This window comes from Oxyura jamaicensis, chromosome 8 (assembly GCF_011077185.1).
Source record: "Oxyura jamaicensis isolate SHBP4307 breed ruddy duck chromosome 8, BPBGC_Ojam_1.0, whole genome shotgun sequence".
Lineage (NCBI taxonomy): Eukaryota > Metazoa > Chordata > Aves > Anseriformes > Anatidae > Oxyura > Oxyura jamaicensis.
In genome coordinates this window covers 1,940,736-1,956,473 of record NC_048900.1, presented here as the reverse complement: position 1 = coordinate 1,956,473, position 15,738 = coordinate 1,940,736, and the positions used below count along the sequence as shown (strand labels likewise).

At 39.9% G+C, this 15,738-nt stretch overlaps 1 protein-coding gene across 10 annotated transcripts in view; it reads right to left on the bottom strand.

Annotated features, from left to right (window-relative positions):
• Positions 1 to 15,738, bottom strand: part of LOC118170933 — a 183,764-nt gene that overhangs the window by 98,587 nt on the left and 69,439 nt on the right. For 4 of the 10 annotated variants that reach the window (XR_004752942.1, XR_004752949.1, XR_004752941.1 and 1 more), the window contains 2 exons: positions 9,657 to 9,748; positions 7,264 to 7,363 (listed from right to left, as the gene is read on the bottom strand). The exons of 1 other annotated variant lie outside the window; for it this stretch is intronic. The gene's annotated coding sequence lies outside the window, so the exon portion shown is untranslated. Of the gene's footprint in view, positions 1 to 37; positions 192 to 3,480; positions 5,530 to 7,263; positions 7,364 to 9,656; positions 9,749 to 15,738 lie in introns of those variants that run through there. 5 more of the 10 variants (XR_004752948.1, XR_004752943.1, XR_004752945.1 and 2 more) reach the window with 5 other exon arrangements.

Sequence of the window (15,738 nt, the reverse complement as noted above, 5' to 3'; positions counted from 1 at the left end):
CAGCTGAAATATAAATGAGAAGATAACGACTTCTCACCTCTAAGTTTGACCCTGCAAATAATCTTTGGGCGAAGGAGCAGCCGTGCAGCACTGGCTCCATGGGGAGGCTGACACAATGACCTGCCTCCATGGTGGTCAGTAACAGAGGTCCAGGGACCGTGATGAAATGCAGAGCGGGAGCTTTCTTCTGCTTTATTTCACCAGATTGGAGCAACCGGTGATTTATGGGTTTCCTGAGCTGAGGGCCGCATGTCAGCTGTCAGTTTTAATAGCCATCACTCAACCAATCTTCCATGAATTTATCTAATATCTTTGCAATCTCTTTATATTTCTGGCTTCCCAAGTATCACTCGTGGTAGTGAGCTCCACCATTTAATCTATTGCGTTAAATATGTATATATAAATGTATTGCTTTAAATCTGACAGATTTGTGAGTTTGTCAGCTATCACAGGATCATCAGCCCAATAATCTTAACTTCCAAAACAGACATTTCATCACTGCATGAGCTGCACTATGCAGCTTTCCTGCACTGCACCATGCAATATTTATTCTTCCCCCTTCCTAAAATACAGCCATGGCAGGCTTAAACCTACAGTTTGTCTGTAGCCTCAGAGCATCCTGAGCTTGGCCAGGCTCCCTAACAACTGAGGGTGCTTGGCACCTTTCAGCAGTGAGGATATCATGTTTCCCATCTGAAATTGCTTACCTCATCAGTCACTAAGGGCTCAGTTTGGAAGTCATTAAAAATAATGAGAACACTGGCACTTGTCCCAGCAATAATGGCATTGGATTCGGTGTTACTTTTCTACTTTAAGACATTTGTATATATCCACAGATCATTTAACTCTTATCTTTATACTAGCTTTAATGAAACTAATGGCTGTAGAAACTGTGGGCTTTCTATTCTACTTTTTATTTAAATAAGTGTCTGCCCACTCCATCATAAAGTGACACAAACACTTACACAGCATATTGCATCACGAATGCCCCAAAGTGTTTACCAGGATCGCCATATCCATCACTAAAATGCAAGCACTTCTCAGTCAATAAACACTTCAGCTGACAATAAAGTCACAAGAGAGTTTTCAGGAGGAAAACTGAAGAGCAACAGATCTAATTTATCCAAAACAAATTTAGAACCAGCACTGCTGGTAGAGTCTCACAGTGTCCTGCATTTTCCTCTCCATCTGTATTTATTGCAGCATTTTTCCTTCTAGCACCATGCAAAAAGACTTGACTCCACACCAATGCACTGAGTATCAGCATCACTCCTGCAGGGTCTGTATTTTACAGGCTTTGACAAGATAATGAGCCCTCAGTAATATGCTGCAGGCCATCACAAACCGCAGCTTTAAAGAGTTTCATTAATCCCCTCAAAATAGAAAATACTGATTGTTGCAAAATGCATATTAAAACTTTAAAACCCTTGCCCTTATTTTCAACATCTACTTTAGGACTAATGTAAAATTTCTCACTGCTACAATTTTCCTGTTAAGAACAGCCTGAATTACATTCTTTGAAATAAATAACAGTAATATTAAACTGAAAAAAATACCATCTTCCTTCGATACATACATTTTATTACTCTAAGCATAAATTTAAACTATACATGAAAAACAGACCTGCTCAGGTAAATGGATTCGATAGACCCAGTACATCTGCACTGCCAAAGTGAGATACTTCAGGCAACCAGGAATTAGTCTCAGTGATACGAACATTTTGGTATCATCTGCTCACAGATAAGATACCTCTGAGATGCACAGGACTCAAACTCTAGGAACCCTGCAAGACTACCCACACTATGAGAAGTCCAGAAACCTTGAACTGCTGCTGAAAACCGTATCTCAAAATCAGTAGGGCTTAATATGACTTAACTCACTACTACACCTAGATGGGACCATAAAATTAAAAGGCAGATATGGGACAAACAATAATTCTGCACATAAAGGAACTGCAAGTACCAGATTTGTTGGAAAGTTCTCTTCATAATGTTAAGTGTTCTGATATTATTATCAGCATACGTAAAAAATCTGAAGATTACCATTGCATAAAACAAAATAAAGCCTCTTTGGTTAGGGAAATGAGCTACTCATTTATTAAAATAACTATTTTTAAGGCTGTTAAATGTTTAATACCTTCACAAAGTATTTTCTTTGCACTTATTTTTAGATGGTGGACAAAGTCTGTTTTAGGAACACATGCTGCCAATATTCCCATTGGTTTGTGCAGCACCTTTTATCTAAAAATATTTTATGGTATGTTAAAAATAGCTTACAAAACCAGAAAAAAATAAAATAAAATAAAATAAAATAAAATAAAATAAAATAAAATAAAATTCACCCAGCCATCCCTAGCAGCACACAGCATATCATGAAGTTGACTTTACTTTTATCTATTAAATTTGTGATCAACTTTAAAGATATCTACTAAGCGTCCATAGAACTACTGGTTCCAGCCACACAATTTAACCAGTATGTGTAAATGTTTAGGCATTGTGAATAGTCTCACCATTTTACAACATGAGAATGTCCCTACACAGCTCAAATAAAAATTTAAAAACTGATTTGAGGACAATACAGAATGCCAAGAATGAAGTAAATCATGAAACTTTCAATTAAAATAGATATATTTTCAGAATATTTGGGAAATTCTATTATACATTCTGTTGCAGTAAATGAGGAAATGAGGAAAACAGCTTTGTGAGAAACCTGAAGCTTGCCTGTGGTTCATTCTGCAATTAATTGATATGAATAAGTTGGTTAAATCAAGCTAAATGACGGCTAGTTGCTCCACAAGGTAGAAGTATACCAGAGTAAGAGGCTTTCAAATAATCAGATCAGTGCAGATGTTGTTCCTTTTGAACTTTATAAACACATTAAAAGGCATTTATAATTGCATCTTCAGAACAATAAGATGACAAAAAAGGATGACAACTAATTCATACTTAGAAACTTGAGATTACAGGAGCTGCAGGAGCAGTGGAGAGTTTCACTATAAGAGCAAGCCAGCATTTTTGTATAGATTATCTTCTGGAGAGAAATTAAACAATTTTTTTTTATACCTATTATCTCAATTGTCCCTCTCCTATCATCCCCAAAGAAAGAGAAGACAGCTCAGTGCCTCTCCCATCCCCTCCTACCACATCTGGCTGTGCCGATCTGAAGGCGCCCTGCTCTCCAAGGTGCTCCTTTGCACACTGAAATGGGAATGACACATAAGAGAACTCAAGAAAGCCTGATAATCTCTTTAAAAATTGCATGGAATAACTACTGTTAAGGTCTTCTAAGAATCCTGTCTTTGCTTTGTGCAAATGCACAGGGCTTATAACCGTTAAACAAGCGAGGAAGAACTGTATCTGGATTTGTTAACGTTTGTGGTGCAGGGGAGCCTGGCTGTTCGGCATTTTTTGTTGGTGGTGGTTGCTTGGGTTTTTTCTTGTTGTCGTTTGTTTGATCTTGGTTGGTTGGTTGTTTTTTTAATAGAAATTCAGCACCACGCAATGCAGGACAAAATAAATAAATAAATAACCCTCCCTTCTGTTTTGATGTAAGCTTCAGTGTTGCCTAAAGTGCAGGTTTTAAGACCTACTCTTAGGAACAAAAATAATGTAAATGCTCTAAAAACTACACACCTAAGCCCGAAACCTACAGCAATGGGGAACACATGTTCCTGGGCTGTACAGATGGATCCTTACAAGAAAAACAGCACAACTCTCCCTACATTTGAGGTAGGTCTCACTCTTTTTCATATTAGTGTTGGTTTGTTTTCCACCCTCCCTCTCAGGCACGGCAACCCAGGCAGCCAGTACAAACTGATAGGACCTTGCTATCCAACTCAGCTCCCTCCCTTTCACTCCTTTGTGTTTATTTTTCATTGTTTTACAAGCATCAAAATGAGAACTTTGCCCAAGATGCTGCTTGTGTCAAACAACCTGTGGCACTTGGTGAACCTGAGCACTGGGCATTCACTTACAGCTTTCATCAAGCTGATCCTCAACAGTGGCAGCCCAGAAGGTAGAGCTAACACTCTGTGTCGTCACAAGGACAAAGTGCATGGAGAACGCTGGCATCTCTCCAAAATATGCTGATGCCAAGGCTGTCCTGAGAACAGAGATCAGAAAGGAAATGGCCTTAAGAACATATGAGGTATGATTACAACCAAGTTCATGTTCACACATGAATTAACCAAAAAATAAAGATGAGTATTTAAACTCAGAACATGTCCTTCCTCTCTCCTGTCAAATCTTTCCGAACACTTCATGTACAAAAATTGAATTTCTAATGTCCAAACACTTCTTAAGAATACAGATATCCAACCACAGCAATGACTTTATTCTTTGTTTCCCTCAGCCACTCATTCACCCAGGTCAGGCTACCTGCCCAAAATACTCCACGCCAGTAGAAGAGCCAGGCCTTTGATTTTCAGATCCAAATATTTGCTAGGTGTTCAGCCCTGAAGACATTTTCAGACAATTAGTTCAGAAGCTGTGCACAATTTAATCAGAAGTTTTAAACTCTGATTGTACAATTAAACACGGTGTATTCTTGCAGTTGTAATTTATCACGCTGCTCCTGTGTCAAGTAATCCGGCCAACAAAACTGCCTGGTACCTAGGAGTGGAGAAATGAGGAGGATAATGTTCTGCGGGAAAGCAGGTCTATCTAACATTTTACAATGCTAAAAATACCCTTGGGACTTGTTCTGATATCTTGTAATTATGCGCACATATCCTGATTTATGGTGCATGTCTCCCAGCTCAAGGAAGTATGCACTCTGCCTCATATCTTGCCCTATTTATGAGTAAAATACTTGATTCCGTAATGTCATAAAAGAGAGGACAGGCTCATTGCACATGTTACTATTGATTTCATATGAGCACAGGGCATAGTCTAATGATCCTTTTCAGCCGAGGATAAATATGCACAATTTAGCCTTAAACAGAGTCAGTATCAGATCATTTCAACCGCTGCCTTTGAGAAATGTGGCTGAGATGCTAAAGACTTCCACTGTCCAGCCTCCTTTGTAAGTCTGGTGGAGAGTGTGGGAAAGGAGGAGACGAGCAAGTTGCAAAAAGGACAGGAAGTGTTAGCACCTGTGTATCAAGAAACACAACTTCTTCAGGCCAAATCTGTGAATTCATGTCCCACTTCGCCCCTACCCCATCTCCACATTACCCTGCTCTCCCACTGGGCAGCAATGAATAAAACAAAATCCTCTTGGCACAGGGCGGAGGTGGTTGATAGCAAAATAGGAATGCATTTCAGTTGTGAAGATTACTGAAAACATCTTAACCAATAGGCAGATACAGCTCCTTTTCAGTTATACAGTCTCAAAAGGAGGAGGGATGGCCTGGCTTAGACCAAGAGGCTAAATCTCCTTTCCCTAAACCTGCTCTGCAATCCTCACACAACCTCGGGCATGTGGCTGAAGTCCTCTCTGTAACAAGACATGGAAAGCAAAATAGCAACCAAACCCATAAGCAATGCTCTGAGGTTTGAGACATTAATGGTGTCCAGACAAATGTTGATCCTATGGTTAAAAAAATAAAATAAAGTAAAATAATTAGTCTTTATTATTATTTTAAATCATCCTTTTGTGTGTTTATATATAATTATTATCATAATTTTCAACCAGCTTCCAGATGAAATAACGTGCAAATTTAGCATTGTAACGTGCTTATCTGTAGTGATTTCATGTTGGTATATAAAGTGAAATGTAGCTTAAACAACTGTTTTTCCCCACATATGCAGAAGCCACCAAAGTTGATGGAAAAGCAACAACCTAATGGTGAATTTATATCTGTCCTGCTTTCTCAGGAAATTTCACATAGGTAGATTTGCAGCCTATTTTATGAAGAATAACCTACGCAAATAGAAATAAAGAAGTGACAACTGTTCTTGATAAACTTTTTTTAAACAATATAATTTGTATGATGTTCACATTTTAAACATTTTTAAGAAAATGAAAGTGAAAAGGAAAATGAAAGCTCCTGACCTCTTCCTACAAATAATCCCAGCATTCACATCTGTTACTAGTGTCTGCACTGCTGTTTAAGTAAACGTTTGGTTTTGTTGGGAGGGAGTGGGAGGGAAGCACCCCACTAACGTTTTTTTAATGTTCCTTATTTCAGAAGACTCATCTACTTAAACAGCCTAGGGCTCTATTACACGTCATGCATCAGATGCAGCCTAGAAATAATTTTATTCATCCAAAGCCATTGAGGTGCTGTGACAGTGAGGAGTAAAACCCAGATTTCTTGAGACACAATCCCTCATTTTAACGACAATCAATACCTTCCTCCTTCTACAAGTGAGCTCCCTGATTATTAGCAACCTTGATGAATGGCAAGCTGAACACTGGATTGGGTGAAGTATTAGGCATTGCCTCTGCTGCCAGTGTTTTGCTGAACTGGATGCAGAATAGCAGGAGTAGATATTTTTAATTATCTCACTTTGACTAGACCACGGAAATAAAGTTCTCATCAGCAACCTGTCAACGCAAATGTGTAACTCAGAAAGAAAATAAATTAAAAGGAAGGGGCGGGGCAGGGTGCAAATATTCCGAAGAGCAGATAGGAGGATTTAATTCTTTGGTTTCTGCGCAAAATCTTGCAAAATTATCTTGAGTAGAAATGAACAAACAGTCTTCAACTACATAGTTACATGGAGGCAAGGAGATACTGCAGCTGAGTGTGATGCATCTTTTCAATACTCAGTGCCCACTGTTTAGTAATGGTCATCATTTTGGATTAAGCAACAGAAGTGACAAGACTGTTGCTTGGTTTTCCCTCCTTCACACACACCACCCGACAGCCCCTCACAGAAAGTAGTGCCAGGATGGTTCAAGAGGGACCTGAATACACTGATTCAGGGATGCATTTAATACGGCACGCTCTCTGTGCAAATGCCATAACCCTCAGAGCACAGCATGCTGGAGGGCAGCTTCCCTACCCTTCACAGGATGTTTGGTTTGGGGGTAGTGCAGAAGGAATGCTTCTGACCATCTCACCTCTCTCATACAGGAGCTAGTTTTTAAAAGAACTTATATTTTGAAGCCAAATATTTCATATGATGATATGAGGAGAAGTACCATGTATTGATGTAAGCATAGTATAACACTAAAAAGAATGAAAATTACAACAGTGAAAGCAACCCTTGCTGAGCTAACTCAGGCATCCCCACAAGATATGGCACTGGGCCACAGAGTCAAACTGTTCTGAACGTCTTCTAAAAAGTGAGCAATAACAGCTATGGAGCAGCTCACCTTTTCTGAGCATCAGTGTGAGCTCAGTTTGGCTTTCTGCACTTTCCTCAGATCAGCAGTGCTGTTCCAGAGCCTTATGCACGCACACGTGCCATCTGTCCTGAGAAGAAGAGCAGATAGAAAAGTGCTCTTGGTTTGGGGAATAAAAACAATCTTAACTGATTTAGCTTTTACCTTGAAAGTGACACCAGGAGACTGTCCCAAGGGCTCTTCTGAGATGGATAAAGCCTTTCTCCTGCCCAAACTCATGCTTTGGCTCCCGCAGAGCCAGCAGCTGCCACTGCCAAGAGGAAGCATAAGGCTGAAGCTCACCGGTGGCCTTCCCGCCTCCACAACCCTTGTGAAACAAGTGAGCCTTTTCAATCCTTGCCTCTGGGAGAGAGCATCTGCACAACATCAAAGGGAGCCTCTCTATTTTCATTTGTAGACAAGAACTTTAGGAGACATACAAGTTTTTTAATGTACCATTTAGATTAGATGAGATTTGACACTGTTCCTAGTAGGAGCATTTTTATTTTTTTCTTTCTCTAAATTGAAAGCATTCAGTCTCACTGATGAACACAGTATATCTGCCTCAGAAATTATTGCTCATGTAGATGATTTAGGAATTGCCCTCCATGTACCTGAAAACCTACCTACAGAGAAAGGCAGGTGTATCTAATCTTAAGCAACATGAAGGTCAAGCACACCTTAGCAAATTAAAAATAAGGGAAGGCTTCTACAGCAGATAAGAGACAAAATAAGCCATCACCACATTAAGAACTATATATATATATATATATATTCTGCAAAGATATTCCACAACAGTCAAAATAAAAGAGCCCCAGTTCAGAAAACCAGGAATGTAATGGCATCACTGCTTTCTAGCCATGTGGAGTCATGGCAATATTTAGCATCGCAAAGAAATGGGGCCCAACGTTGGAAACCGTATGGATAGGAGAGAGAGAAGGATGGACATAAGAGTCATTTACAGTCTCAGCAGCCCAAAACTGTCAGCAGTCTGCAATTTTTAGCTTGCAAAATATAGTACATATTTAGCATCTGAAAAGTCTGGATTCTGTAATAAGCACCAGGCTCAAAACTTAATGTGCAGAGGATATAGCTGCTTTGTAACACATTCAATAACACAGTACTTGATCGAATAAGAGCAGCCATTTAGACTTTACATATTGAGCAATAGCTCATCTACCAAATGTCAGAGGATAGAAAAAGGAAAAGAACACATTACAAAAGAATATCCAGTCCTTCAGATAAGACTTAAAAGCAATATATAATATATCCAGGATTAATAACATATTAATAGCTGTGCAAACTCACACCATTCCCTTTCAATAGCTTGAGCCAAATAGGGAATGCATCTGACTTTATCTTTTCCATAATTCTACTTTTTAACAGTTACATTGAATCAGGTCAAGCAGAACTCAAGATACTTTATTTCAAGCTTATTTCAATGGCTAGAGCAGCAATTTGAATAGGAAGCGAGAGTAGTACTGTTCTCCATAGTTTCAACTATTTTAATAGTTTAAATAAATGAAAGTTATTGAAACTGGTTTCCAGAAATGAACTTGAATCATGCAGAAATGTGCTGTTTCAATAAAGAATAGGATCAGCAGCACAGAAATGAATTACATTAAAAAGCAAAAATATGCCAAATCAGATAAAGATTTAAAACTCCAATACATCACACAGGTGATTCTGCAGTAACACGTTTCCACATACACCTGTTGCACACAGGAGGTAGGAAAAGAAATGTTAATCCACACAACAATGCAACTTGATGGAAGCAGAGAAGTGACACAAGGGCTTCAGCCCTGTATTTCAGAGCAGGTATTGGTCCAAAACTAGATATGGCAGCACGCAAAAGGACTAGGTAGATGATTAGAGGAGCATCACTGCAGTACATGTAGGAAAAACATTTTAGAGAAATTCCAGCACCAGAGGTTATATGTTGATGCTTCAAAGCATGATGTTTCTAAGATCGCACTCTCATTATGTTTCTTTTTATAGACATAGAACCATGAAGGAAAGACCTTGCTGACTGCAGCAATTTTCTCTGCTGAGATACGCTATTGGCACTGAGCTGATATATTTATATTAAATTAAAATACAAATCCTAAGTTATCTTCACTTAAATGCAAAAGCATATACATACCGGGCTCTCAGTGAAAAAAGAAAATAAACAGAAGAATAAAAAGAAAATAAAATAATAAAAAGAAAATAAACAGAAGGAAAAAAAAAAAAACATACAGAACAATTTTGTTTTTAGCTGCAGTAACCGTAGTGTTCAGACAGTTATCATCTAATACTCTCAGGCCAACACACTAGTACATCGTTACATGGGATTAATAGGAAGGGTTGAGTAAAACAAGTACTGTTCTGCCGTGCTGACTTACCTCTTGCTTGGAGCCAGTGTGAGGATCTCCAATGTCTCCAAGCTGGGCCCACAACCCAGCATCATCAGGCAGCAGAAACTTGTTCAAAATCACTGGAAAGCACATGCCATAGTAAGCCACACACATACACAATGGATGTGTACCTAATGAATGCATTAGGTACCCATATTTCTTATTTCAAGCCATAACTCTAGGCCTCAAAACACACACCAACTAACCCAAGATGCCAAAAATTTCATCACAAAAGGTAAGTAGACCCCAGCATTTCCACATACAGCAGATGTGCCCAGAAACATTTCAACCTCAGGAGGTCTGAGAAATTGGCATCTTTCCAAGGCCTATCCCGCATTAGGATCTTCTCCCTCCTACATCTTGCTTAAGGCAGTCAGCCCCACAGGTGTGCTTAAAACATTTTTTCTATAAGTTCCACATAAAAACACAGTAGTAAAGTTTGTCTTCAAAATCGGTTATTATCACAGTGGCAGAAGCATTATATCTTGCACTCTTTCAAGCAACTCTTCTCAGACTCTACGTGCAGAAACCAGGTGCCTATTTCAGGAACAAGGAATGAATCTGTGAGGTCGACCAAGAACCCAAAGACCAGACATAGCAATTGTTCACGTTCTGGCCATAAAGTCCCCTTATGAACCTGCATCTAACTTGACTGGCAGTTCATTCAGTGTCTGGAGTGAAGTAAAGGGGAACAATTATACTATCTCAAATCATCATTATTGTTTCAATGATTGCATTAGCATTCTCCAAGCATAAACGTTCCACAAAACATTTCAGGCAGACATCTAATGATGGATTTTCCCAACAGAGAAAGCAATTCCTCTAAGCAATAAAACAGTCTGTGAGAAATCCTGCAGTCATAAATCTAGTATTTCTCATTACAAAATTTACATCAGCCACAAAGTGATTACTTCTAAAATTACAAACCCTTGTGGGCAGCAATATTAGTGGGTTACCAATTGCCATTCCCATGACTCATGAGAAAAGCAAAGTTATAATAGTCTTGTAAAACACAAAATACCAAAAGAATTAATTGTCTTATTATAGACAAAGTTTAGGGCATCCACAGAACAGACATGTAGTTATTGAAGTACAAAGACCAGCAGTAAGTCCCCATGGAAACTTTCAAAGGTTACACTTGAAAGTCTGAACAACGCAGCTTTGTCACAGCTTCCCAACACACCCTCCACAAGCGCTGTCCCCACAGCAAACCCTCCACTCCCACTCACCATAGGCACCCAACAATTTCCCACATGGGAGCAAGGAACACACAAGAAGGGAAAAGACAGAAGACAAAGAAGAAAGGGTGCTTCCATGAGCGCTTTCTCCTCCTGAAAGTGAGCTTGAACTTCCCGGCCTACCCCCGTGGCTGGCCCCCACCCAGTGCCAGGAGCTTCAGGGCCCACAGTGCTTGGCACGTCCCCTCCTGGGGCAGTGAAATTACAGCTCACGACAGGTGAGGGGGGTACGTGGGGCAATGTGTGCGCTGGTTTGGCCTGGCTAGCTTGGGTCTGGAGCAGATTGACTGTAGGACGTGTCAGGGAGCAGACGTCCTACAGAGCCAGTTCAGCTCACCTGTTTCTTCTTGCAGCTTTCTTTTCCCTAGATGCTGCAACCTAGCCATGACCTGGTGTGTGAGGATCAGGGAGCTCTAAAAAGATGACTTGGATTAAACCAGACACATTTTAGCAAGAAAAGCCTGTCTCAACACTTCACTTTGGCAGAGGTAAGTGTTACCAATTCCTTGAAAATAGGTAAGAAATTGCAAAAAGCACCTTAACAAACACAGGATTGATCACGCAGTGAACGTAATCATAAATAAAATTAATCAATTTAACTCATCAGGATTCATTTTTCCACATACATTAAGAAACTTCATTGGTTTAACTGAAGAGAAAGCAGAGGAGGAGGACGGCAAGTGGATACAGCCATTTCTGCGAGACTAGAAAACGACCCACCAGTTACCAAGCCCGCGAACACAACACCGCCAGCACAGGTAACAGTGCTCAGGCTCCTTCACTAACTTAAATTTTAAGCAATATGTAAGGACAGAAGGCATCCTTCAAAAAAGGCAGTGACTGCTTTAAGGGCTTTAATGGGAAGGGGAAAAAAAAGTGTTTCATTTTTGCCCCCAGTCCTCACCAAGGCAACTGCTGCCAGCAGCATCCACACTACTCAGCCTTCCAGCATGAGAGGGGGTTCAGTCTTAAGAGGTAACACCTCGGTACGTCCAAATCTTCATCCCAGCTTTTCCACACAGGTAATTGCACTCAAAGGTACAGAGCCCACACACAGAACACCTTGCTTTTCACAGCTGGGGGACTCTCCAAAAACCCAGTTGTAGGCCAAGGAACAAGCACGTAGCCAGAAGAATAATCTCGACTAAACACCATGGCAGTCAACACACCGCTGTGGAGAGCTGTCCCTCTTCATCACTGTTACGTACAGGTTTTTTGTCAGTAGGAGGCAGCCCAGGAAGGAGCAGAGGCTATGCCAACTCCAGAGCAGCAACGTGGCACCCTGAGCAACACGGCCAGTCCCCGGGCACGGGCGAGGGACGGAGGAGGCAGCACGGGACACCAAATCGAAGGCAAGTCAGGTCCCAGGCACAGCATGAGACACTTTGAACCAAGCTGAGTAAGTTGCTCTTCAGCATCCTGAGTAGCAGGTTTTGGAACAAGTTCATTCTCATGTCAGCTCTGCTTGGAGCTTCTTGGGGCTCGACCAGAGCCCAGACGCAGACGAGGGTAGCCCACTGCTCGCTGCAGCTGTAGGAAGTTATTATTACTTCATTTGTACTGCAAGTCCGATCATTGGATTTTGTATTGCTTACTTTGCACAGTATGGTGCAAAATTTATTACAAGCAAGGTAACAGTAGGAAAAAAAAAAAAAAAAAAACTGTAAATACATGCTCGCAAAAGAAATGAAGTTTTATTACATACAAAAATATACTAAAAACACATTCCCACAATTTATTACCTTTGCCATATTATTATCTTTGCCATACCCTGTGCACTTCATTTTAACTATTCTGGGAGTAGCCTGGTCCATTTTCCATGTTTATGAGAAAACTATTTTCCAACTATTTCTGTTCCTTACCATAGAATGAAAAACATTCAATATGCTTATACTTTCTGCCCTAATAATATATTTGAAATTTATAGGGCTGTAAAATGATATCCTAGCATGGCATTAGCTATTTCAGTCTTTGATCTATTGGTGCCATTTGAATGGGTGATAATCGTTTACCAGCTCAAAATACTGGCCTAGTAAAAATCACTTCAGTGCTCCCATAACAAATATTTACCCTCTAGCTGTAAAACGTATTTTCTGTGGGTAAATTTTCTATTTTAATAGATGTTCACATGCTGTATTGCTCTTGTGTATCTAGTTCTACACACATCGCAACCCACAGTCTCAACCTTTCACTGTTAATTACAAAAAAAAAAGGGGGGGGGGCATTTTGAGAAAAAGAGCTTAAAGGACCTTTACTTAGAGATGGATAAAAATTGATAGGTATAGTATGCATAGGTTCGCTTCACATCTCACGATTGAGAACCATCAGCAGGCAGATTTGCTCTAAATTGGGACTGCCTGAGATCTGGTGATGAGCACAGAGTGAGGCCCAAGTCCTCCCATCCCTCTCACTTAGAGGAATGTGTCCTATGTGGTAGTGATCTCCAGAAGGGTTAATTCTGATACTTTTTAACCCTGTATAATTTTCCTGTCTTCACCTTACTCCTGTTAGGTGATTATGAAAAAAAATTGATCACAATCCAAAACCAGAAGTCTTGTATTTCTGCATGGAGCACATGTAACTTCAGATTATGAGTGCAGGGAAAGTAGCTCAGCCATTGCCAGCCGGACATCACCCAGGATAAAGACCAGCCATCTCCACAAGAGATTGCTTTTTGCCTCTTAAAAAGATGCTTCAAGTTGAAAAATTAGTTTTGATATGGGAGTTAAAACATTTCATCTTGAAACTGTCATAATGAAAACTTTCAATTTCCTGGATTGTTTATTAAAATATCAAAACATTGCAGTAGTTTTCAAATTTTCCCCGCCCCACCTCCCTAAGCAGGGAAAGAACAAAGGAGAAACAGAACTGCCGTGTCAGACCATAGCTCTTGAACATTCACAGTCTTTCTCTGCTGAGACAAAAGACAGAAAAAAATGCATTTGTCTCCCCAGCACATTTACTACTCAACAAAGAACACCCTTCCCCTTTATTGGGGTCGTGTTTGCAAACATAGACAAACTACCACTCTTCACCTCAACTTTTCAAAATTATTTCTGGAGTATTTTCAGTACAATTTCCAGTAAAAAAAATGAAGTTGATTTTAAGCAATTACTTTTGGCAGTTAATTAGGATAAGGAAATTCAAATTAGCATATTTTTCCAGAGAAAAAAGATCCAGCTTCACACAATGAATTCCTGGTAATAGAGACCAAACTCATGCCAACAGCATCTGGCCCAGTGCATGACTGGTCACTCTTTAGTGTTGTCAGAAGATCAGGCTGTGAAATCAATCTCTGATTCCCAATTAAACCTCTTCCTTCAGCTGGGAGACTTCCTGCCATATTACCAGAGAACAAATCCTGCACCTACCATGTCTTCCAGTTGCAGGAATTTACCCTCCAATGGTCTTTCTGCAGGGTTCTGTCCTTGCCTTGCAGGATGTAATTTACACCCGATACCCCAATGCAATTTAAATACGCGTTTTCCCCAAATTCTGCTAATTTGGGAAAAAAAAAAAAAAAAAAAAAAAAAAAAAAAAAAAAACTTGATTTCCAAGCCAGTTTTTTAGAATGCACATAACAGAAGTGAATAAGCCTGTGCTGCTGCTTTTGTTTCAGGGATGAAGCCCAACAATTTACAAGTAGATCTCCAGTGGGGTTTTAGAGATGTGTGCTCCATCCTGTGAAACACAGAACTTCCATCAATAGCCTGGAAAAAGTTATTATGGAAGTGAATATGCTTGCTGGAAATGCTCTTTTCCTTACAGCCCCAAGTAACTTAGCAACAGTGAAACACTCAAAGAAATTTATGATACGAAGTGACTGGGTGCTAGATGCAACAGCAGATTAAATTCAAAAGAAAAATGTGAAACGATACTCATGGGGCAGTAGAGGGTGGGAACAGGGAATTAACTTTCCATAGAAAATAGTCGGGTCTGAGCCAACCATCACCATTCAGGATTTGGGGATTATGCTGAATAACGCTGTCAAAATCTCTCAGGTATATTCCAAAATTTCACAATGAAAATGCAACGATGGAAGTTATTAGGAAAGGACCAGAGATGAGAAAAGAGTATTTCATATGATGTGTCTTCATAAAAAGACAATACTGACACTTCAATACTTCTGTGTAGCTCCAGTTTGCTCTGCCCTGCTAGAAGGTGTAAGAGGAAAGGCAAAAGCTATGAAACAAAATTCTGTCTGAAAGATGATTAGATAGATCACGATGCCTCACCCTGGGTGAAGATGATGGTCATTGTGATAGACATGTATACAATGACAGGTGACACAGACACAGAGGGGAAATCACTGCTCACCATCTCTTGCAACACAAGAATCAGGGTCAGAAGCAAGACTAGTAATACCAAAAGGGATGTCTCTTGATCCATTGAATAATTAAAATGAGGAACCAACTGCTAGAGAAATTAGGCAACAAAAATTTATGTAGGCTGGGAAGAATGAGAAGTAAGAACATTTACTAAGAGCTATACTATAACATGTAACAATGCTGCTGCTGGCTGAGGCAGTCCTGACCTACAAATCTTGAAGCGTGGGGGGCAGCATGTACCCAGGAAGTACTGCAATAATCTTGAACTACTCTTTGCTGTTTCTTTTGTATCATCCATTCCCAGAAAGAGCTGGCACAAGGCCAAATAGACTTTATTATGACAGTACTTGGGGCATTATGATAGACACTTTTGTGACATTAGAAAAACAAATTTCAAAAACATTCAACCTACATCACTCTTCCAGTGCTTGCAAGAATAAAGGACAGCTTTCATTAGAAAAACCACTGCTGCTAGGCCTAATGCTATGACTTGAAAAAGTTCAT